This window comes from Rhinolophus ferrumequinum, chromosome 22 (genome assembly GCF_004115265.2).
Source record: "Rhinolophus ferrumequinum isolate MPI-CBG mRhiFer1 chromosome 22, mRhiFer1_v1.p, whole genome shotgun sequence".
Classification (NCBI taxonomy): Eukaryota; Metazoa; Chordata; class Mammalia; order Chiroptera; family Rhinolophidae; genus Rhinolophus; species Rhinolophus ferrumequinum.
The window spans coordinates 20,263,839-20,288,155 of NC_046305.1; the positions used below are offsets into that span (position 1 = coordinate 20,263,839).

The following is a 24,317-nucleotide window of genomic DNA, read 5'->3' on the forward strand; positions in this document are numbered from 1 at the left end:
AGTCAATCCCATCCTTTCTCACGTACCAATGGAAAAATCATTCAGGGATACTATTAAGGGGCCATTGTGAAGTACACTTGGGGAGATTAAGTGTGCATGTGCTTTAGCAATTAGGGCATAAATTCGTATTCAAATTGCAATGCATAATTGTCTTTAGGTATAACTACTGGAAAATTAAAAGCCAAAAAATACAGTTGAAACAAATATGCAACACTAGTCACATTAAGGGTAACCAAACAGATCACAACTAGCTTATTAATGATGAAGGTAAGTTAACAGCAAATTACTATTAGAAACAAGAATGGCAGCAATTGAAGAACTTGACCCGCATGTGGCCAAACTGATGGTAGACTAATGTCAAAGTTCTACTCCAGAGAATGTCAGGTGTGGGCAAGCCTCCATCAGAACTGCCTCTGGAAGCTGGACTTCTTGGTGGAATATTAAACTAGAGTCCGTAATAAAATTTGGTACCTCATTAATTTTGGTTTATGAATTCCAAATTAGATTAACTTTTGATAATTCCCTTAGCAAGTTATTAATAAGTCTTAGATGTACATAAAAACAAGAGCGTATGGTTTTGTAAATATTATAGTTTGTCCTAAAGGACTAAAAGGGAAGACTTGCTTTCTTGGGTCAGTTGGAGGCCTGTCAGGTGGGACTTGGGTAGCTTTTGAGAATCACTGGTTGGAAGGCTCTGGAACACAGCCAATTTGTTATTTGCAGGGGTCTTTCTTTGACCAAGGCATGAGCGAAATATGAGATCTGAGAGTCAGGGACAATTTATTCCAACTCTCTTGCCTTCTACAACAAGAGTTTGCCAGGACCTCGGGAGAAAGGGGAAGATTCCAAACTGACACCCCCAGTTAGGTTAGCAGGGAGGTCAATGTTACTTGGAAATTTTTCACACTTGCTAATTAAACAACAACAACAAAAAAACCTTAAAGCAATGGGGATGGATGTTGTAGACTCACAGAAGAGTTATATTTCATTTGTGGCTAGAAAATTAAATGAAGGAAAGACTAAGAAGTAGTCTGTCAGAAAACCCAGCAGTACCCGCCCGTCTCCAAAGGGTACAATGCCTTGGTATTTCTACCTTAAAAAATAACACTTTATAATTGTGTAACACGTTTAACATTTCAAAACACATTTGCATATGTTTCTTTAATCTAGTGAGAGGGTGTAATTTATGTGACTGGAGGCAGTTTGTAGCTCCCTGACGTCCTTTTCCTCTCCTCTTTCCTCAACATTTTCCTTCCTTTTCCTTGCGTCCACATCCCTCCTAATTTAGCCTATCTCTTTTTCTTTCTGTTGTTGCTCAGTTATTGCTTTAGTAGCTGGTCCAGGCATTGACTACGTAAAATGAAACTACAGGACTTTTCAGGGTTACTCAGAGAGGTGGCTGATCCTGGCAGCAAAGTTTAATTCCGTCTAGATTTTTTGGGTCCTTTTTAAAAAATCAAAATATTTGACTTTTCAGTGAATCAGGTAGACCCCTTCATATAAAGCTCCTTCATTCCTGGATAAATTACCCCGGTAAATGGTTTGTGAATTGTGAGTGACTCATGCACAGACTAGGCTGTCCTGTGTCTCTGAGACACTGAGTTAGCCAGCACCAGCTTATGGGTATCTTGGTTGTGAAACCTAAAGTTCAGTGACTTGGGAAGTGTTGTGGGTTGAACTATGACCCTCCACCTCCCCACCTGGCCCAATTCATATGTCGAAGCCCTAACCCCCAGTTCTCAGACTGTGACCTGATTTGGAGATAAGAGTCTTTAAAGAGGAAATTAAGTTAAAATGAGGTCAGTAGGGTGGGCGCTCATCCAATATGGCTGGTTTCATTTTATAAAGGGGAAATTTGGACACAGAGACAGACCCAACTAGGGGGAAGACATGTAAAGAGACCCAGGGGGAAGATGGCCATCTCCAAGCCAAGGAGAGAGATCTGGAACAGATGCTTTCCTCACAGCCCTCAGAAGGAAGCAACCAACCCTGCCAACATCTTGATCTCGTACCTTCAGCCTCCAGAACTATGAGGCAATACATTTCTTTAAGCCTCTCAGTGGTATTTTTTACTGGCAAACTAATACAGGGAGCAACAGAGCCCAGAAGACTGCTTTTTCCTACCTTCTCACAGATGGTTTTAAGAATTAAATGAACTGATGTAAAAGCACTTTGTAAGTAAAGTGACAATGAAGATGAAACAGATTAATATAGCAGCAGTCCCGGGCTACAATCGTTATATCTACCATATTTTAGGAGGCCCGTTTCCACACATACACACTGAATCCCCTTCCTTGATTTATTTTCCTCTACGTAGCCCTTATCACCTTCTAACATACTATACATTTTACTTGTTTATTTTGCTTATTTGCTTATTGTCTGTTTCTTCCCACTAGAAGTAAAGTTGCATGAGGTGGAACTTCCTGTTTTGTTCACTGCTGTCTCCCCAGCACCTAAAACTTTGCCTAGTACATGGCAAGTCCTCAGTACACTTGTTGGATGAATCATAAATACATACTTGCCCCTCTCATCTTCATCAGGCCATTGCCTGCTAATCCTTTAAGACCCAATAGGCATCTTCTCCCTCAGGAGACCTCCCTGGGTCACTTTCCTCTCCTCTACTTTGGTGCTCCTCCTCCATTTTCTTAAATAGGTATTTCTATCATCACACTGACCACATCACACTTCCCTGACTCCCTCACTGCGGGTCCTTGAAGGTGGGGACCACCAATATGTGTATATCCTGCATCCCCAGGAGGTGGTTCTGAACCTGACCCTTAGTGAGCACTCCATCCTTGATTGTTGAGGGAGCCAGTAACTGCAGAGCAAGGGAAGGGCATGGGGAGAGGTAGATCAGAAGTGGCTCACTTAAGTAAGATAAGAGTGCTAGGCTAGTGTGGATGTGGAGAAAAGGGAACCCGTGTGCACTGTTGGTGGGAATGTCACTGTGCAACCACTACGAAAAACAGTCCTTGAGAAAATTAAAAATAGAACTACCATATGATCCAGCAATTTCACTTCTGGGTATATATCTGGAGGAAATGAAATCACTATCTCAAAGAGATATTTCCACTCTCATGTTCATTGCAGCATTTTTATAATAGCCAAGACAGTGAAACAGCCTCAGTCTAAGTGTTCATCCACAGATGAATGCAGATGGATAAAGAAGATGCCATATATATATAAAATGAATATTATTCAGCCATTAAAAAAAAAAAGGAAATCTGGCAATTTGCAACATTATGGATGAACCTAGAGGGCATTATGCTAAGTGAAATAAGTCAGAGGAAAAAAGACAAATACTGTGTGTTCTCGCTTATATGTGGAATTTTTAAAAACCAAATTCATTGAAAATGAGAATAAATGGTAGTTGCCAGGGGCTGGGGGAAATGGGGAGATGGTGGTGAAAGGGTGCAAACTTCCATTTATAAGTTCTGGGGATTTAATGTACAGCATGGTGGCTATCGTTAACAATATTGTATTATATACTTGAAAGTTGCTAAGAGAGTAAATCTTAAGTGTTCTTACCATCACAACAACAAAAAGACAATTATGTGAGGTGATGGATGCACTAACTGATATTTTTGTGGTAATTGGTTCACAATATTTACATGTATCAAATTATCACATTGTCCATCTTACTTACAGAATGTTAAATGTCAATTATATCTCAATAAACCTGGCAAAAATAATAAAATTAAAAAAAAAAAGAAGAAGAAGAAGAAGAAGTGGCTCATGAGGGGTGCTGGCCTTTTCGCTTGGTCAGTGCCCAGAAATAGTCAACAGTATTGCGCACACAAAAGGAAGGCCACTCTCACATGCTATTTTGGGGAACCCAGAGGAAACAACAAGTTGACAGTGAAGACAACCTCAGGAGGCTCTCAGGCATTTGAAATAAAAGAAAGAAAATGAAAATCAACACATCAGAGCAGAGATATGCAAAGCTGTTTCAAAGATCAAAAGACAAAGGCTCCTGGGTACACAAAACTGAAGTCTTATCTGATTAATATATTAACATAACTGAGTACAGAATGAGTTCCCCTGAGGCTGGGGTGGGGAGTGGGGGTTGTCAACCAAGAAACTTTGGTTAGAAAAGGGAGAAGTGAGGGGCCTTTGTCAGCTGAGCCTGGCTAAGGCTGCCTGGACTGGGGATGAAAATATCAGACTGTCCTGGAAGGTCTTTGATGGGAATTAAACCGCAGAAGTGGGGGCAGGGTCCACTTGAGAATGGGAGAGCCCTGTGTGACCAGAAGTAGTGCCAAAGTGGGGCTTGAACATAACAGTGATTCAGGGTAAGAATTCTTTGTCCTGGTGAAGCATGGTGTTGCTGTTAGCAAAGAGGGAAAAAGTACAATAAAGAATATCTATAAATGTCATTATTTTCCGAGTGAGGAATTAAGGATCTCAGGCTGATTGGTGCTTCTTGTCTGCAAAGAATGATAAGGAAAGACGGGATTTCACTATCCCAGGGAGCAATAGTCATCCTTTTGTTGATATTCATTCATTCATTCATTCATTCATTCATTCACACATTTTTGAACTAGACCCTGTGCTAAATCCTGGGGATACAAAAATAACTATTAACAACCAGTCCAACTAAGACCCTTAACCTCCTCGATCCTTTACAGGCCTACCTCATTGTACTGTGCTTTGCTTTATTGCACTTCACAGACATTGCATTTTTGACAAATTGAAGGTAAGACCCTCCACCAGAAAAAAGATTAAGACTTACTGAAGCCTCAGATTATTGTTAGCATTTTTAGCAATAAAGTATTTTTTAATTAAGGTATGTACTTTTTTTTTAGACACAGTGACACTGCACACGTAATAGATACGGTACCAGTGTGTACAGGCACTGGGAAGCCGAAACAGTCATGTGACTCACTTTATCGTGGAGGTCTGGAACCAAACCCACAACAGCTCTGAGGTCTGCCTATACTCTACCATCTAATTCAAGCAAGTGTCCTCCGGCGTCCCCCTAAGGAAGGGTAGCGATGACACAGGCTAATCAAGCAGAGCAGAAAGCCATTGGAAGAGAAAAATGCCAACCCCCCTGGGGACCCAGGACCAAACCCTCACAGCCTTTCGCTGGCAATGTTGACTGGGACCCATTAGAGCAGAAATAGAGTCCCAATTAGGCTACAGGCACTGCCTCTGATAATCACATAGCCAAAATTACCATTGAGCTAAACAAGGGATGATCATAGTTAAGCAGATCTGGCTTTCTTCATCAAAATTTTACCAGGGTGCCTGACACAGAGCACATTTATACGACGCCTCTCTTGACTTCAGTGAGACCTGCTCACCTGAAACAGAAAGATTAAAGTGAGTCGGGGCTACACTCCCTGATTTTAAAAATAAACATTCTCCAGGTTTTAAAAAGTGAGTTTCCGCAGGCAACACTTTACACAAGTACTTCCCTATACTGGATATATTTTATAATCTCTGTAAATTCTGCACATATTTTGCATACTAGCGACGAAGCTATTCAGCGTTTCCTTTGGACATAAAGGGAAAAGGAGAATAGATGGCCGTTGTCTAGTCTTTGTCCAAGGGGTCGTCTGTTTCCCATCCATCAGAAATCGGTTGGTTTACTCTGTTCAGCACTGTGCTGAGTACCAGGGCGATGGAGCAGGGCAGGAGGGGGAGATAGATACAAAGAATGGGACAGCTAGTTCTCAGTAAGCTTCCGGTCTCATGGGAGTGTTGTAGGGCAGGTTCCCTGGGTCTGAGATGGAGATTTGGAGCACGAAGTTAAATGGGGAGTGTTCTTAAGAACACACCTGTGTGGGACTGAGAAAACCAGGACTGGACAGAAGGAGGAATTGAACTGTGATGCAACAAACACCTCAGCTGGTCCCATAGGGAGCTCTGAAGCTGAGAGATATCCCAAACTGAGGCAAGGGAGATGTGCCTTTGTATTCAGTGCCATTGGGTGCAGGCTCCCCTGCTCCAAGGAAAGTAAACTTGGACAAAAAGCTACCTTCTGTGGAGAGAAATACATGGGAGGGACTCAGCTATGAGCTTTCAACAGATACCATCCCCAGAACTTGGGGGAATTCCTGTCTTGTCCCCACAGGTGGAGATCTGGGTGGCCGACCACAGCGTCCACCATAAGGAGGTGTATGTAACACGACAGTACAAAACGGGATATGACATCACGGTGCTCAAAGGAAGGTACAGATGTCGTAGAAGAAGCATTCAGAAGGTGGAAGAGGATATCTGACAGGGAAAAGGAAAACTTCAGGGAGTTGGAGTCCTTGGGTCTGAGCAAGGCCCCACGCCCTGCCTCAGGAGAAGACCTAGACTGATAGAATCCCACATTCCCAGCTCATGCAACGGAGCCATGAGAGGAGACATGTGCAATCATCTCCTTCCCCAGCACTTCCAGTGTCGCAGTCCCCATTACCCATCTCTCCTCAGGCTCAGGAACCCCTGAGAGCACTGGTAGAGGGTTGCTTACGGGGACCCTTCAGATGTGCTGACTGCCCTGCTGACAGACTGGCTCACCTGACTGAGCAATCCCTGTTCAGTCCGGGAACAAACTGACCCAAGGTCACCCCAGAATTCTGAATCTAGATGGCACTTGGCTAAGATAGGACCTCTTGTTTTCAAAATTTTTGTTTCTATCAAAACGGTTGTTCACTTCTTTTCCAAGAGTGAATGTCAAGACTGGTGAACCTAGAGTCACTTTTGTGGGTTCAGAGTGAATGGAGAAAGTGTATAGTGTTCCCCTCTTGGGCAAGGCAGAGGATATTTTTATCAGTTTTGTGATTTATCTTTCTAGTTGAGATGTCTCCAGGCTAGGGGAAACAGTTTTTCCATGGATTTACCCCTCAAATAGCAACATGTCCCCTTTCCCACTTTATAATTCTTTCTGCTCAGTTATGCCCCTTGAGATTCTTCATCTTTAGGCAATGCAAAAAGCTGCTGTTCAGAAGCTGAATAATGGTTTCCTTCCCGGTGTTTTCATACATTTGCATACTCTAACACACAACCTCCTCTGCTGTGGTTCAAAAGCATTACTTCAAGCAGGCAAAATTAAACAAATAAAGCAAAGCACATTAGTGCTAGTCCAGATAAAGCCTCATTTTCCTGCCCGTAAAATACAGAGATTGGTCTTACTTAACAATCTTTATTTGCTAGGCCCTTCCATGCCAAAGGTCACTGAATTATACAGATCAGAAACAGCTGATTGAGACCCATTTAAAGTATAATAGTTATCTATTGCTGCTTAACAAATTACCACAAAATTTAGTGATTTAAAACAACAAACATGTATTATCTCTGTTTCTTTAGGTCAGGAATGCCAGAGCAGCTTAGCAGGATGGTTCTGCTCAGGGTTTCATGAGGTTTCCGTCAGGAAGTTGACAAGGCTGCAGTCATTTTTAAGGCTTGACGGGGCTTGAAAGATCCATTTCTAAGACGGCTGAACTCACGCAGCTGTGAGCCAGTCTCATTTCCATGCCACATGGATCTCTCCTCAGGACATGATACCTGGCTTTCCCCGGAACAGGTGATCCAAGAACGACCACGATGGAAGGCACAGTGTCTTTAATGACTTAGTTTCAGAAGTGATACACAGTTTCTTCTGCCATATTCTGTCCATTAGAAACAGTCACTAAGTCCAGCCCATAATGAACGGGAGGAGACTCAAGCTCCCTTTACCAACTGAAGGGGAGCAGGTCATAGAATTAGCGGACATCATTCAAAACTCCCTTAGAAGGGAATGTGACGGAATGTTCCATTGAACTACAGAGCGAGCCTGAGCCGAAGTGTGAATTGGAGTCTCATCTTGTTGCCAGTGTCACCCCAGTGCCCCTACACCCTCAGCCCCCATCACCACTTCTTGGTCTCAGCGTCTCAGATGTGTTCTCAGCTCTCCTCATCGGTCCATCCCAGCCCATTATTTTATCCTTTCCTAAGGATATCTGTGCCCCTGAGGAGACGGTAAGATAAGTTAACCTACTTATCCCCTCCTGGCTAATGCTGGCATTTCGTTATTGGAAACTGCCTCTGCGGTGAAAGCAAAAGCTATCCTCTTGGAGAAAGAATGCATTTTAGAGGACATTGTAGGGTGATTGCCCAATGAACTCACAAATAATGGGATCTCTCCTCGGGAGCTTGCATGCAGCAAAGGATCAAGAGTAACGTCCAACATGCCACATTCTCCCAAGCCTGTTCCCTTCCCTTCTACCTCTGAGGTAGCATAAGCTCCAGGCCTGGTGATGGCTCCCTCCAGGGAAGTTCTTCCTATCAGCTTCTGCTTCTAGCAAACCAAATCTAGCAATATATAAAAGGATATAATACAACATGACCAAACAAGGTTCATCTCAGGAATGTAAGATTGGCTCAGCATTTGAAAATCAACCCATGTAATTCATTGTATTCATTTTCTATTGTTGTGTAAAAAAGTTATCACAAACTTAGCAGTTCAAAACAACACACATTTGTTATCTCACAGTTTCTGTAATCAGAAGTCCAGGTATGGCACAACTAGATTCTCTGCTCGGGATCTTACCGGGCTGAAACCAAGGATTTGGTTTCACAACTGTGCTTCTCATGTGGGGCTTGGGGTTCTCTTCCAAGCCTGCAATAACCCTTTATTGTACTGCTTTCTATGACCTATTTTATTGTGGAAATATTTGCATCTTTGTCTTATCTCCACCACATCTCCTGCCCTGAAGGCAGAAATTGCCCTCTTCATCTCAGTTTTGTGAAATTGAGCCAATAAATTCAAATATGCCGGTGCTTTCTGCTTGAGCATTTTGTAACAGTGACTAAATAGAGAGTCAAGTCAGGTTATATATTTCTGCCATTTTGCCACAGAACTTGTCTGCATTCCTCCCTTTTGGCAGTACTTTTCCCAGTCTGGTAGTCAGCATTTCAGACAGCTGCTTGGCATGGCTTTCAATTAAAGACAGCCGTCTGTAAAAGGTGCACTGCCGCACAGCCCATTACTGCTCTGGAGGTGGTGATGGTAGCAATAATTACCATTACTTATTTACAGTCTAATGGGCCGAGGCACCTTTCTTTTTTCAGAACTCTTCCCCAAATATGAGTCTACCATTTCTGGATAAAACTTTCATTTTAAGAAATTGCATTCAGCAAATTGAACTAGATATAGACATATCTGAGAAACTGGAACAAAGACCCAGACCTCCAACTAGGGGGGCTGTCCTTGGGCACACCGTTCAGAGTGGCTTTATACCTCTCCCCCATTTTAGCTGTACCTACTTGGAGTCCTTTTCTCACTTTCGTTTCCAAATGGTGGAGGCAGACAGAGGACGGTGGCCATGGGAACCGCCAGGGACTTTCCCTCCCTTCTCTCACAGAGCTCTCTATCTGGATGAAGTCAGTGAGTCAAAGAGGTTCGGTTATGCCATACACTGAGTTAACAGCTTGGGCTTTGAAACCCAATAGTCTGGGGTAGAATCCCAGGACACATTTCTTAATATTTTGTACCTCAGTTTCCTCACCTGTAAAATGAGAACAATTAGAGCACTTATCTCATAAGCTTTTTCCAAAGAATAAATGAGCTGATTCATTTAGAATAGTGACTGGCACGTAGTAAGTACTCAATCATAAAGGTTAGCTATTGTCATTATCTGTAGAACCGTGATTCTCAATCCTGTCTATATATTCAAACTAATTGGCAAGATTCTGAAAAGTGCTGAGGCTCAGAGCCCCCTCCGAGATCAGGGCTTCTCATCTGTGACACTAATTCTTTGTTGTTGAAAGCTGTCCTATGCATTGTAAGATGTTTAGCATCATCCTGTGCCTTTACTCATTAGACGTCAATAGCAAATCTCCGCCCACTCTCAGCTGTGATAACCAAAACTGTCTCCAGACATTGCTAAACATCCATGAGGGGGTGGGGGGTAATTGACCTCAGCGGAGATTTACTGCCCTGGATCAATGAAATCATAGTTTCCGGAGATGGAGCTTGGGCATGGGTCTTCCCCAGGGCAGATCCAGATTCTGTGGGGTATGAAGCTTATAAAATTTGGGGGTCACTCTTTTAAAAAAAATAATACAAAATACAAAATTAGGTATGGAAGTGAATATTTAGAATGAGTGAAGATATCACAGCAAAATACTTGAAAAAAAAGTGACTTGGAGATTCATATCCCTTTCTTTTGAGATCACTGCAGACAATTTAGCAGCAAAAATTATTCTTGATAACAACCTTGCTTTCTCTCCCTGTCTAGAATACTCAGCACCTCCCAGCATTCACAGGGTCCCTGAAGTTTAAGCATCCTGAGGAAGCTTCATGGCAAATCTGCCTCTGGGTCTTTCCTTGCTGCAGTGCAGTGCTTTGGACAGAGGCTCAGGTGGGCAGAGCAGCACAAAATCCGCAAGGCCCAGTTACCTTAATCAAGATTTCAGAAAACTTGGCAGTGGGAGGTAGTTTGGAGGCGGGCAGGGAGCACAGCAAGAAGAAATTCAGATTGTACCCAGAACCCAAAAGTCTGGAGAACCATGACTCTGGTCATGAAACAAGTAGTTCCAACAACTTGCTGTGCTTTGTTTTTCAGCCTCAGCACTGAGATCCTGGGCAGAATAACTGGTCAAAATTCAGGACCAGGGGTTGTGGGGCTAGGCAGAGAAGAAGTGTCCTCACAGGTCAGTATAATCACCTTCCGTGACTTCTTCAGGTCTGCCCTTAAACCTAAGAAACTGGGCAATGGGCAGGTCACACCGGTACCCAGCAGCCATAACTAGGGAGCTAGACTTCAGGCCTTAGAGAGTAGACTTTCTTCTCAGTCCCTGAGATGATGTTGTAAGAAGAGACTAAGCCTATACATACTAAACTCTGCAAAAGACTGAATATTTGTGTCCTCCCCAAATTCACATGTTGAAATGCTAACCCTGAATGTGATAGTATTAGGAGGTGAGACCTTTGGGAAGTGATTAGTCTACAAGAATGGAGCCCTCATGAATGGGATTAGTGCCCAGAGAGCTCCCTTGTCCCTTCTGTCATGTGAGGACACAATGAGAAGATGGCCATCTGTGAACCAGGAATTGGGCTCTCAGCAGACACTAACTCTGCCAACAACTTGACCTCGGACTTTCTAGCTTCCAGGACTGTGAGAAATAAATTTCTGCTGTTTATAAGCCACCCGCTCTATGTTATCTGTGCTAACAGCTGGAATAAACTAAGACAAACTCCCTGCCTCCATTTGGATAGGCTCCAGAATTGGATGTGAGGAAGAGCAGCTAGTACTGGGTATAGGTATAGACTGTAAACTCAGCTGTGATGCACTGGGGACCACAGAGGAAGAAGGAATGAGGCCAGGACTGACACAGGGTAGCCTGCTGAACAGCTCTCTTGGTCCTGTGGATGGAAAATGGGACGAGGTAGACCTTCCAGCTCTTTGTGACATCATCAAGGTTGCCCATGGAACCTGCCCATCATGGAAGCTGCTAAGATAAAATGATGAAATTCGAGGTTTTCTAGACCCACAAAATTAAAAGAATTAACCTCTAAAGTCACCCCTACAATTTGGGTTGGCCAGATACTCATTTTCTCAGAACTGGGGATGAGGACTATTTGACTATGAGGCTATGCTCCTAAAGGTGACATGCATTTACCAAGGATCACGTAGACTCTTTCCATGAATTGCCACCCTTGGCACATTTAATAGAGAGTGTCTATATTGTCACTATCACTGCTGTCATTTCAGTAACCAAGATTCCTGACATACGTGTACTGTGCCTTCGTTCTAAGAACAGATTCCTTTTCATTCAGAATTCCCCTGCTGTCGAGTTTGGGTGACGTTTCGGGGAAGATTGATTATAATGTGTATGATGGCATAAAGGATGAGGTGGAAGTGGGAGTTTTTCAGTCTGACTCCCCTGGACAACTGTATTCATCTTATCCTACCTGTGGTTCCAGGTACCCATGAGTGTGACGGCATGTGCTCTAATCTTCATATTATAAACCATCAGGGAAGAGGCTGTTTATAAAGTAACATGTGTTTATCTGATGCTCTAGTCAAACGAGTCTCATAATGAACCAATGGCTTCCCCATCCTGGTTCCAAGTGTTCTTCTAACCATGGATGTTTGAATCAATCAATTAACCTAGAAAACTAATTTTAACCAGTGATTTCATCGTATTCCCCATTTTTCAATCAAATAGTTGATCAAAATTTCTATTGGGACACAAGTCCATCTTCCTCTCCCTTTCCTTGCCCACTTATTGGGAATCCTGCAAATGGATAATAAAGTAATCCAAAAGAGGCAATGGTAAGAGAAAAAGCAACAAGTTTGGATATTTTTCAAATTAGAGCTTCAAATAATCCATTAAGCAATGAGGACAAGTGTGTAATATTAGACGTATATCTTTTTTCCCTCAAAATAACCAGTCTTCCATGCCATATTCCATAATTCTGGGAACTCATATTTCCTATGGGAAGTTACCATCTTATTCTTCCAGGTTTTCAGGTTTGTTATTTACAAAAAAGAAAGTTCAGATCTTTCTCAGAGTTACATTAATTCTCTAACACTACTTCTTTCTATGCTTTCTCTTTTAACTCTTCTAATACTTATTAGAGGTCTGAGATTTCACCCCACTCCCCACAAAACAAGCTACCACATCCATAGCACACTAAAAGGCAGGTTACAAAGGAGTTAGAGCATCAGCTGTGTCTCTCATAAGGTCTTGTTAGTTGTTATTTTCCCTACTGTGTTGGGATCTGATTCCAAGTCTGTGAGAGCCAGGCCTGTCTGGCTTCAATATCCATACTCTATCCACTCTCCCCGGTGCCCATTCTCACAGGAGAAGGAGGAGGAGGAAGAACAGAGATGCTAAATGTGGTTTGCTTTTGAGGGAATTCAGTATTAGCTTTTTATGCTTTTGAATATAACTCTCCATCAAGGTATTGTTAATAATTAATAAGGTAATATCCTATAAATATCTGCAATAGCTACCTCATAGGCTTGTGTAAGGCTACTATTAATATTTAATAAGATAATGTTACCTTATTCATACCTAGGTATTGTATTATTTAAATCTACCTCACAGGATTGTAGAGAGAAATGAAGAGAGTATATAAAGTGCCTGACACGTCAGTGATAGTTATTAAATAGTAAATATTACTGATACTATGAATTTGGTAGAAACACATTTTCTAACTCTTGAGTCAGACAGACCTGAATTTGTATGACCTTGAAGAAGTTATTTAAAGTCACAAAGCCTCAATTTCCTCATCTATAAATGGTAGGAAATAGTTTCTACTTCATAGTGTTGCTACGAAGGTTAAATATGCCGATGCTATGATATTTAGCATTATGTTTGTCATGTAGCAAATGCTGAGTGAACATTAGTTATTATATTAATGTTATTATGAGGACTTTATTATTATGTTTTTGTTTAGCTTGTCTTTGATATCATCACACATGCTATTTCCTTGTCTTCACATACCTTTTTTTCACCCCCTTTTGGAATAGCTGTGCTTTTGAAATTCTGAAATCAAGTTGGAAGAATTCCGCTGGATTCCTTCCTTCTGATCCTCATTGAGTCTACTTTGATTCCTTTTTCCCCCTTAAATTCTCTAGGTACTTTCTCTTTGCCATTTTATTTTAATTTAGAACACTCTTAATGCACAACCCATTATTCAAACTCAGCACATCTTATGACTTGGACATGCTTTGTTCAATAACAGTCATACCCTTGATTGAAACCATGATATTTGACTCACGTCTGTAGTTGTTTTCTCCAATCTTCCACCTGCCTGACATTGAGCCCTCCATTCCCACGACTGAGAATCCCACAGGGAAAACCACTGCCCACCAAATTGGGGAGGAAAACAGGTTGAATACAGTGACTCATAGTAACTTGCCAGAGCAGAAACCTTCAGAAGACCCAGGCCTGGGGTAGGAAAGCCTGAACTGTAATTGATGAATTGTTGGAGGCTTACTTTGGATAAGTTGGAGAGACCAAGGGCGACCTAGTCACAAGGGACTCCCACGCTTTTGTGAATTTTACCTCTAGGAACCCTACCAGATCGTCACAGCAAATATGAAAAAAAAAAAATGCCCTCATGCTTCCCGCAGGGGGAGAGGGAAAGGAATCATTTTGAAATATGCCACAGCATCGTGGTCTTCTTTATAAAGCCCATGGGCATTAAAAGGATAATGAAGGAACACTATGAACAACTCTATGCCCACAGATTTGGATGAAATGGACCAATTCCTTTAAAGACAATCTGCCAAAACTCACACAAGAAGGAATAGTCTGAATAGGGCTATAACTATTAAAGAAATTAAATCATTAATAGCCTTCGAAAACAGAAAGCACCAGGCCTAGATAAGTTCACTGGGGAATTTTACCAAACACTTAAGGAAGAAATTATACCAATTCAACAGGAACTCTCATTTATTGCTGGTGAGAATGTAAAATGGTACAGCTACTTCAGAAGAGAATTTGGCGGTGTCTTACCAAACTAAACACACCATTACCATAGAATCCAGCAATCATGCTCCTTGGTATTTACTCAAAGGAATTGGGAACTTATGTCCACATAAAACCCTACACAGAGATGTTTATAGCAACTTTATTCATAATTGTCCAAACTTGGAAGCAACCAAGACGTCCTTCAGGAGGTGAATCACTCCTGGTAATGGAATATTATTCAACACTAAAAAGATGTAAGCTATCAAGCCATGAAAAGACATGGAGAAAACTTAAATACAATTACTAAGTGAAAAAAGCCAATGCGAAAAGGCTATATACTGTATGATTCCAACTATATGACATTCTGGGAAAGGCAGAACTATATACAGACAGCAGAAACTTCAGTCGTTGCCAGGGTTGGGAAGAGGGAGGAATGAACAGGCTGGGCACAGAGGGTTTTTAGGGAAGTGAAACTGCTACAATGCTACAATGGTGGATACATGTCATTATATTTGTCAAAACCCCTAGAATACACAACACCAAAAGGGAACCCCAATGTAAGCCATGGACTTTCGGTGATAAAGATGTGTCAATGTAGAGTCATCAGTTGTAACAAATGCACCCCTCTGGTGCAGGATGTTGCTAATGGGGGAGGCTGTGCCTGTGTGAGGCGAGGGGTTATGTAAGAACTCTACTTTCTGTTCAGATTTACCGTGAACCTAAATCTGCTCTAAAACATAAAGTGTGTTAATTAAATATATAATAAGGATAATGTGTACATGTGAGAATACATAGGATATTAATTCGTCTTTAATATACCATCCACTTCAACATGTCCCTTTTTCCTGACACATAGTTACTGTTGAAATAAATAGTGTCTAATTTTCAGACCCCTTTTGAGATCTTAAGGCTTCAGCCAGGGCTTTTGGGGCTTTATACATCACGCACATCTCAAAAGGTAAAGGCATTTCCCAATCAATTCCAGCTTCCCTAAGGACCCACTATAAACCCAAATATTTTTCATTAGGAGACTACATAATAAATAAATTGTGGAAATTTATACCACTTGGTATGTTCATACTACTATGTGGTCATTAAAATACATGATTAAAAATGGGTATTTTGACATTGTGTATTAGACAAATGTTTATTAGAAATGCTAGACTTTGAAAATATGGTTAGGGACAATACCAAGTTGCACAATATTATAGATTTTTGCCTTTATTTGTATTGACTTATATATATATATATATATTTTATAAACTTTATTGGGGAATATTGGGGAACAGTGTGTCTCTCCAGGGAGGGCCCATCAGCTCCAAGTCCTTGACCTTCAGTCTAGTGGTGGAGGGTGCAGCTCACTGGCTCATGTGGGATTCGAACCAGCAATCCTGTTGTTCAGAGCTCACACTCTAATCAACTGAGCTAACCGGCTGCCCCGACTTATATTTTTAATGACACTATTTCTTCAAAGTATCAAAGTATAATAATAGTAACCAATTAGAAAGGAAGAAGGAGGGTGGGTGGGACAGGGAGCAAGAACACAGGGACTTCAACTTTATTTTCAAAGTTTTCAAAAGGATGTATTATATAACTTCTGGTTTTCTTCTGAAGAGTGCTGAGGGTAAAACCTCCTTAAGTTTCCGGGACATTTTATAAGGTAATGCTTTCATAGACTTTATGTTTCTCTTTCCATTTTGAGAGGCATACCTCATTGTGGCAGTCTGAACTTAATTTTGTTCACTCTATATTTACCATTGCAAAGGTACCCAGAAAGAGTAATATAGATTTAGGATTAAATCTCAGTTCTATCACTTGTTCATGGTTTGATATCAAGTAAGTTATTTAATTCTGTTTCCTTGTCTATAAAATGATGGTAACAAAAATATTCTTCTCTGGTTGTTATGAGGCAATATATGTAATAGTGGCTGACATAAAGCTGGTACTCAGTAAATGCTAGCTTCTTTAAGACTTAAATGATATTCTTTCTTAGTCTTGGAACTATCTGTAGGTTGAATGAATGAATGAATTTCAGGAGAATTACATAGTCAACAATGAAGTAGAAATACTGAGACAGCAGACTACAGATTTTACATAGCAATATAAGGAATAAGGTAAAACGTCAATTACTGTTCATGGATAAGTATGTTTTAGCAGTAAAGAAGAATAAGTGTGTACTTGCAAGCACACCATTGAAGAGGAAGCTGATATATCCGTGAAAAATGTGTGATGAGAGAAATCAATTAAATTGTCTCTACTGACCTCAAAACTACCATCAATAGCATGGATGGGTCTAGTTATGTCCTATGATATATCATACAGATTACCTATATGACCAAAAAAAAAAAGTCATAATCCAGAGTTATTAAGAATGAAATAGGGGGTTGGAGATGGGGAATTGTAAAAGTTAAACAGGATGTGTTGTGGTTTTTAATTCAATAGCAACTGTGGTTATTATGTGATCTAATGAAGTACCTAGGCAATGGGCAGATAAGCCCCTTAACAAACCAATAATCAGAAAATTCACAATAGAAAAATCTTATTTCCTTTTTTGATCACTTGAGGTTCTGAGTTCTCTTGGAACAGAAAATGCCTCGTCAAATATTTTTCAAAGTAGTCAAGTATTTTTCACATGTGGTCTATCTTACCAATGAGAAGCCAGTGGATATTACATGTCTGCAGAGAGGATATTCTGAAAAGGACACATCAGTTACATAGGAATCTGGCCAAAAATGTATAACCCAAATCTAATCACTAGAAAACATTAGCTAAACTTACAATAAGGGATATTCTATAAAATAATTGATTTGTATTCTTTAAAAATTGTCAGTGTCTTCAAAGACAAAAACAGGCTGGGGCACTGTTCCAGATTAAAGGAGATGAAAGGAATGTGGTTCCTGGCTTGGATCCTATATGGAGAAAAAAAAAAGTTGCTGTAAAAGGCATTAATGAGGCAACTGATAAAATTGGCATATGGATTGCATATTAGATAAAACTTTCTTATCAATGTTAAGTTTCCTGAATTTGATAACTGAACAGCAGTTGTATAGCGAGAATATCCTTATTCTGAAATTTTAAGGAGTAAAGAGGTATGATATGTAACTTACTCTCCAATGGTTTAGAAAAAAATTTTATTGATAAAGACAAATAAGAGAAAGGGGGAGGAGAGAGAGAGAGAAAGAGAGATTGTTAAAGCAAATGTCACAAAATATTAAAACTGATGAATCTTGATAAAGTATACATTAGAATTCTGTGTGAATTTGCAACTTTTCTGTAAATTTGAAATTATATCAAAATAAAGTTGATTTTAAAGATTGCCCATGGATCCTCTGAATCAGAACACTGGTGTAAAGTACTTGCTAAAGATGCGGTTCATGGCCCTGCCACTGAATCAGAAATTCTAGGGGTAGAGCCTGGGAATGTTCATTTAAAAAATTATTTTGGTGATTGTTATGCATACTAAAGTTTGAAAACCACTGGGCTGAACGTCAAATAGTTTTCTTAGCTTAATTAACTGGATGCCTTGAAAGAGACTACTACTACTGTACTACTCCTAATAGCTAAAAGTATCATGTGTTTATCACATGGTAAGAACTGTATATTTTATTCAATTCTCACAATAATGTCTATGAATTACTGTATACTTTTTTTTATAGATGAGGACATAGGGGGAATAGAGAGGTTAAGTAAATTGCCAAGGTCATATGCTATTAAGAGATGGAGTCAGGATTTAAATCCAAGGACAAACTGACCCTAGAGCCACACTCTTGCCACCATCTATTGAGCCCAGCTAGGAAACCACATGTTAGGATTATAGGTTTTGGCTATCATACAACAGACACGTTGTTTGTCTTTATAAAGTCAGTCCTTAATTGCATGTTAAGGAAGGAAGAAATGATGCAGCTAGAGCAAAAAGCTTTATGATGATTATAATAAGGCATGGAATTCCTCTTGCCAATCCTCCATCCTGGTGACAAGGCCTGGGCTCCATGACTAAGATAAGACCACAACCTGTTTGTTCTTCCTGATCACTACTGTCATTTCCCCATCCATCCTGTAGATCCTCTTCAGTGTGCAGGTACCAGACTGGGTGAGGTCTGGATATACCTTTACCAAAGAAAGATTCATCCTTAATGTGGGAGGGTTTCCTCAATGAGGTAGAATGTCATAATCGTTTTAAACTAGGAAAGGAATTACCCACGATGAAACCAAGACAGTGACTTGATTTAAAAGAGGTAGGGATTTCCCAGCTGGTCCTGCCTCCTCTGGTCCAGGGTATTTCCACCCCTCTGAGGCTCAGTCCTCTACAGAGGGAGCAGTCATCCCACAGAAGAAAGCCTGAAGAAGTACTTCACTTGAGAAGTGAGTTAGGCAGGCATGAGTCTCCCTGCTGATATGGACAGAGCTGGACTGGACATAAGCCTGCCCATTCCAGAGGCTCAGGAGGTCTTCCCATTAAACCATGCTGCCATCTGAAGAAAGAGATCAATACTGACAGTGTTTTGTAATCATGATCTAATATTTTTAAGTAGATCAGTAAGTGCAACACTACCATATGTTTTTCAGCTGCATCTAGTTAAAATGCAACGTATAATTGGTAATGAATTTTGTTGAGAGACTCAACCACCATCTTTTCTAATTAGAAAAATGAAAAGCTTTCAGCAAAAAACCTATTACAATTTTGAAGGGATTGAAGAACCACCCCCAGCTCAGCACCACCACTACAATTGCTATGGTCCTAAAGAACCTCCAGGTGGCAGGTGACATGATCTTATATACTGAAAATCCTAAGGAATCCACTTAAACTATTACAGCTAATAAATGAGTTTAGCAAGATCACAGGATACAAGATTAATATTAAAAAAAATTATTTTCTATATGCTTGCCATGAAAAAACTGAAAACGAAATTAGGAAACCAATTCTATTTACAATAGCATCAAGAGGAATAAAATACTTAGGAATAAATTTAATAAAAGAACACAAAATCTATACTCTGAAAACTACAAAATATTTTTGAAAGAAATTAAAGAAGACTTAAACAAATAAAAAGACAAGATGGCAATACTCCCCAGAGCACCACAGATTCAATATAGTCCTCATCAAAATCGCAGCTGGCGTCTTTGCAGAAATCAACAAATTAATCCTAAAATTCATGTGGGACTTCAAGGGACCCAGAATAGCCAAAACAATCTTGAAATAGAAGAGCAAAAATGCAGGATTCACACTTCCCAATTTCAAACCTTACTCCAAAGCCACAGTAATCAAGACAGCTTGAACGAGCATAAGTAGAGATATATCGATCAATAGATAAAATTAAAAGTCCAGAAATACACCATCACATTATGGTCAATTGATTGTGACAAGGGTGCCAAGACCATCCAAAAAAGTAGTCTAGGACAACGGATTAGCCAGCCACATACAAAAGATTGAAGTTGGACCTCTACTTCCCACCACCTACAAAAATTAATTCAAAATGTAGGAGCCAAAACTTAAACTCTTAGAAGAAAACATACATGTAAATCTTTGAGATCTTGGATTAAGCAGTTGTTTCTTAGATATGACACCAAAAGCACAAGAATAGACAAATTGAACAAGAAAAGAATAGATAAATTGACATCATCAAAATTAAAATTTTTTTTTGCTACACCATTAAGAAAGTGAAAAGAAACACACACAATGAGAGAAAATATTTGCAAATCAGATAGCTGGTAAGGGACTTGTATTTAGAATACGCAAAGTATTCTTACAACTCAATAAAAAGACAAATCACCCAATTAAAAAAAGATAAAGCATCTGAATAGGTGTTTTTTTCCAAAGAAAATATACAAATGACCAATAAGCACATGAAAAGATACTTAATATTATTAACCATTAGGAAAATGCAAATCAAAACCACAGTGAGATACTGCTTCCCACCCACTAAGATGGCTATAATCAAAAAGAGGAAAAATGGGCCAGCCGGGTGGCTCAGATAGTTGGAGTCTGTGCTCCTAACGCCGAGTTCGCCGGTTCGATTCCCACATGGGCCAGTGAGCTGCACCCTCTACAGCTAAGATTGTGGACAACAGCTCTCCCTGGAACTGGACTGCCATGAGCAGCCAGAGGTTGGCATGAGCTGCCAAGTGCTGCTGTGGGCAGCCATGGGAGGCCGAATGGGGGCGGGGGGAAGAAGGGGGAAAAAAAAAAAGGAAGAATAGCAAGTGTTGGTGAGAATGTGGAGAAATTGGAACTCTTGTATTTTCATCGTTGGTGGGAAGGTAAAATTGGCGCAGCAATTTTGGAAAACAGTCTGGCAGTTTCTCAAAAGGTTAAATATAGATTTACCATATAACCCAGCAATTCCACTCCTAAGTATACATCCAGAAGAATTGAAAATATATGTCCATACAAAATCTATGTACATGAGTGTTCATAGTAGCATTATTCATAATAGGCCCGAAGTGGAAACAACCCAAACATCCATCAACTAATGAACTGATAAATAAAACGTGGTGTATCCAGATGTCATACAGGGTGTCAGGCGGGGTCTCAGCTCCAGCTCCCCACAGAAGAACGCAGGATATGTTACGGCCAAAAAAGGAGCCATAGATAGGGGAGTCACACCACTAGTCTTGCTGGCGGCTGGGTTGGAGACACAGGAAGCAGGAGCCACACTATCCGCAATCTGCCATCCACTTCTCTCTCTGCCAACCAACCCCACTTGCTAGCTGCAATCCGCCATGCTAACTACAATCCGCTCTTGCTAGCTCAGCCACCATCTTCTCACTAGCCCCCATTTGCTTCTAGCGTAGCCACAGCAGTTATATTAGTGGCCAATGACTCACTGGTTACAGCTGATGGCCATCCGATCACAGTTGATGGCCATTTACTACCCGAGTGAACACCTTTCCACGTGAGGGCAAGAGCCTGGAAACGGCACTTCTGGCTCTGTCCCCACACCATATTATTATTTGGCAATAAAAAGAAATGAAGTTCCAATCCATTCTATAACATGGATGAACCTTAAAAACATTATGCTAAGTGATAAAAGCCAAACACAAAAGGCCACATGTTGTGTAATTCCATTTACATGAAATGTCTAGAATAGGCAAATCCATAGTGACAGACAACAGAATACCCGTTTCCTGGGGCTGGGGAGTTTGGGACAGCACCACAGATTCAATATAGTCCTCATCAAAATCGCAGCTGGCGTCTTTGCAGAAATCAACAAATTAATCCTAAAATTCATGTGGGACTTCAAGGGACCCAGAATAGCCAAAGGACATGATGAGGCCAAAAAGAAATATCCACGGAGCCATATATAGGGGAGTCATATCACTATAGTTTCACTGGAGGCTCGGTTGGAGACACAGGAAGCAGGATCCACACAATCTGCAACCTTCTGTCCATTTCTCTGCCAAGCAACCAACTCCACTTGCTAGCTGCAATCTGCCGTGCTAACTATAATCTGCTCTTGCTGGCTCAGCCACCATCTCCTTGCTGGTCCCCATTTTCTGCTAGCGTAGCCACAGCAGTTATATTAGTGGCCAGTGGCTCACTGGTTACAGCTGACGGCCAACTAGCCACAGCTGATGGCCATCCAATCACAGTTGATGGCCATTTACTACCTGAGCCAGCACCTTTCCACGTGAGGCCGAGAGCCTGGAAACTGCACTCCTGGCTCTGTCCCCACAGAATATTTTTCTGTGAGTCCCCAAATGATGCAGGGGATATTTGCTGTGAGTGCTGGGATCTCGTCTCCTGAGACCGAAGAATGGAAACATGGACCCAGGAGAGGCAAAGAGTGTTTTTAAAAAAGAGGATAGTTTATTGAAAGCAAAGCGTCAAGGCTCCCGAGTGGGAGGGGGTACCGAATGGGGGTGCCCAGTGACCGAAGCAAAAGCTCTTACTTTTATACCTTTCTTTGCCTGTTTGGGGGGAAGGGGCGCCTGCGCCTTTTAATGGAATTCGTCTGCCAGATTTGTTCTGTTAGCCCATCCTAAAGGGATTGGCAAAATAACCAATTCCTATCTATCAGATCTGTTCCGTTTGTCAGGCCAAAAGGAATTTTATGATTAACTTCAAGGCGCTGTTACATTTTGTCCTGGAGCGAAGGAGTGATTTCAAAACCTGGAATTTTAGGATATGGCTATCTTTGTTTATTCCACCAGGGGCTTCCCTGTCTACCTAAAAACATGCTAACTAATCTGTCTCAAAATTAATTTAAAATTGCTAAATACTGCAGAGTAAAATAATTGGCTTCCTATAGAGTATAATTGAATAATATTAAGGTGTGGTAATGATTAATTTGCAAAGAAAATAGTTATGTATTTTATGGATGTGAAAAACACTAACAAAGAAGTTCCTGCAGGTTTACTGGAGAATTTAGATTAAATATAAATGGAAGAAAGCAAAGCAGAATGCTGTTTAAGTGTCAATTTTGATTTTATGACATCAAGCTTGTTTCGTCATTGTTTGCTTGGCTCATGATCGTAACCTCTTGTTTCTAAAGCCACCAAGTAGTTTTATGGTGCAAAAAAGAGTGCAACAATTAAGAAGTTATATATACTGTTTGCTATTCCTACTAAAAAAGTAGAACATCTTGTAAAGAATGTTAAGATTATCATAAAACCATGACAATCTTAAGTAAATAATTTTTAAACTATCTTCAGTTGAGAAATATGAGTTAAATAAGACAGAAGCAAATGATTATTTGGAAATCCTGTCAGAAGCACAGTTCTCATACCAACAAAACCTAGATAAGTAGCTCATGGTAGCTATGGGAACATTTTCTAATAGGAGGAAAAAATGCTTTAGAGCAAATCCAGGTGAAAGAGTTCCTGGCTTCATTTACAGCAAGTCTATTTGAGGTTAGGTGTGGTTGTTAGGCTATAAAAAAGATTGTTTTCCGTATGGAACACATTGATCTGAGGTGATTTAAATGGCCCTTGCCTGAAGGCAGCAAGTTAAGGAGCCATAATTTTTTCTTTATAGCCTTTGATTCTTGAAACTAAGGCTTAGACCAGATAGTTTATACTTTGGTTAAGATAATACCCTCCTGGATCTACCCTAGTCTTTCAGTGCTTAGAAGAATATAATTAGAGTAGTCATATGTGGAATTTGAAGTCCAGATTTCACTTTTACACTTGAATTAATCCATGTGGTCCTGAAAATAGTATTTCTAACCTTTCACCATGTCTTGCCAATTTTACCTTCTAAATATTCCTCAAATCCATCCTTTTCTAGCTCCACTGCCATGATCCTAGCCCAAGCTACTGTCTTCTCTTGCTAACAATCTAACTGGTCTTATTAATTCCATTCCTTTCTGCCTACACTTCATTTTCCGTAGTAGCCAGAGTATACGCTTTAGAAGAAATCAAATCATGTAAAACTACTAGGGTGATCAATCCCTTGATTTGCCCAGGACTGTCCCACTATAGCACTACCCTCAATCCCAGGCAAACTGGAAGGGTTGGTTACCTGGGACTCTTCTCAAAAGCTGCCATCATCAAAGCCAAGATGAGTTGGTCACTGTAAAACCATACCAGCTCTATTTCTGATACACTCCATCATCCAATCATACACTCCAAACCCTCTGTAAAGGCCTACGAGGCCCTCCAGAACCTGTCTCTTGCCTTCTCCAGCTCCTCTCAGGTTGGACTTCCCCTTGGGCACACCACTCCAGGTACACCAGCATTAACTTAATTATAGGACTTTATTGTGCTCCCTTCTACTTCATGGGAATGTTCTTTCTGTCCCCCTTCACTTAGTTAAGTCAGGTTCATCCTTCGTATCATATCAGTTTAACACTACCTCACTATGTTAGGGCCCTCTGATGCAAGCTCTCAGAACCTTCTGTTTCTTTCCTTCATGGCACTTAACACAGTTTTTCATGTAGTTACTTATTAGTAGTTTAAACCCTTTTGCCGTGTCAGTC

The 24,317-nt window shown here is 40.6% G+C and overlaps 1 protein-coding gene across 2 annotated transcripts in view; it reads left to right on the plus strand.

Moving 5' to 3' along the window:
• The window catches only part of LPGAT1 (lysophosphatidylglycerol acyltransferase 1), a 115,890-nt gene that overhangs the window by 585 nt on the left and 90,988 nt on the right, over positions 1-24,317 (plus strand). The window lies entirely within an intron of this gene.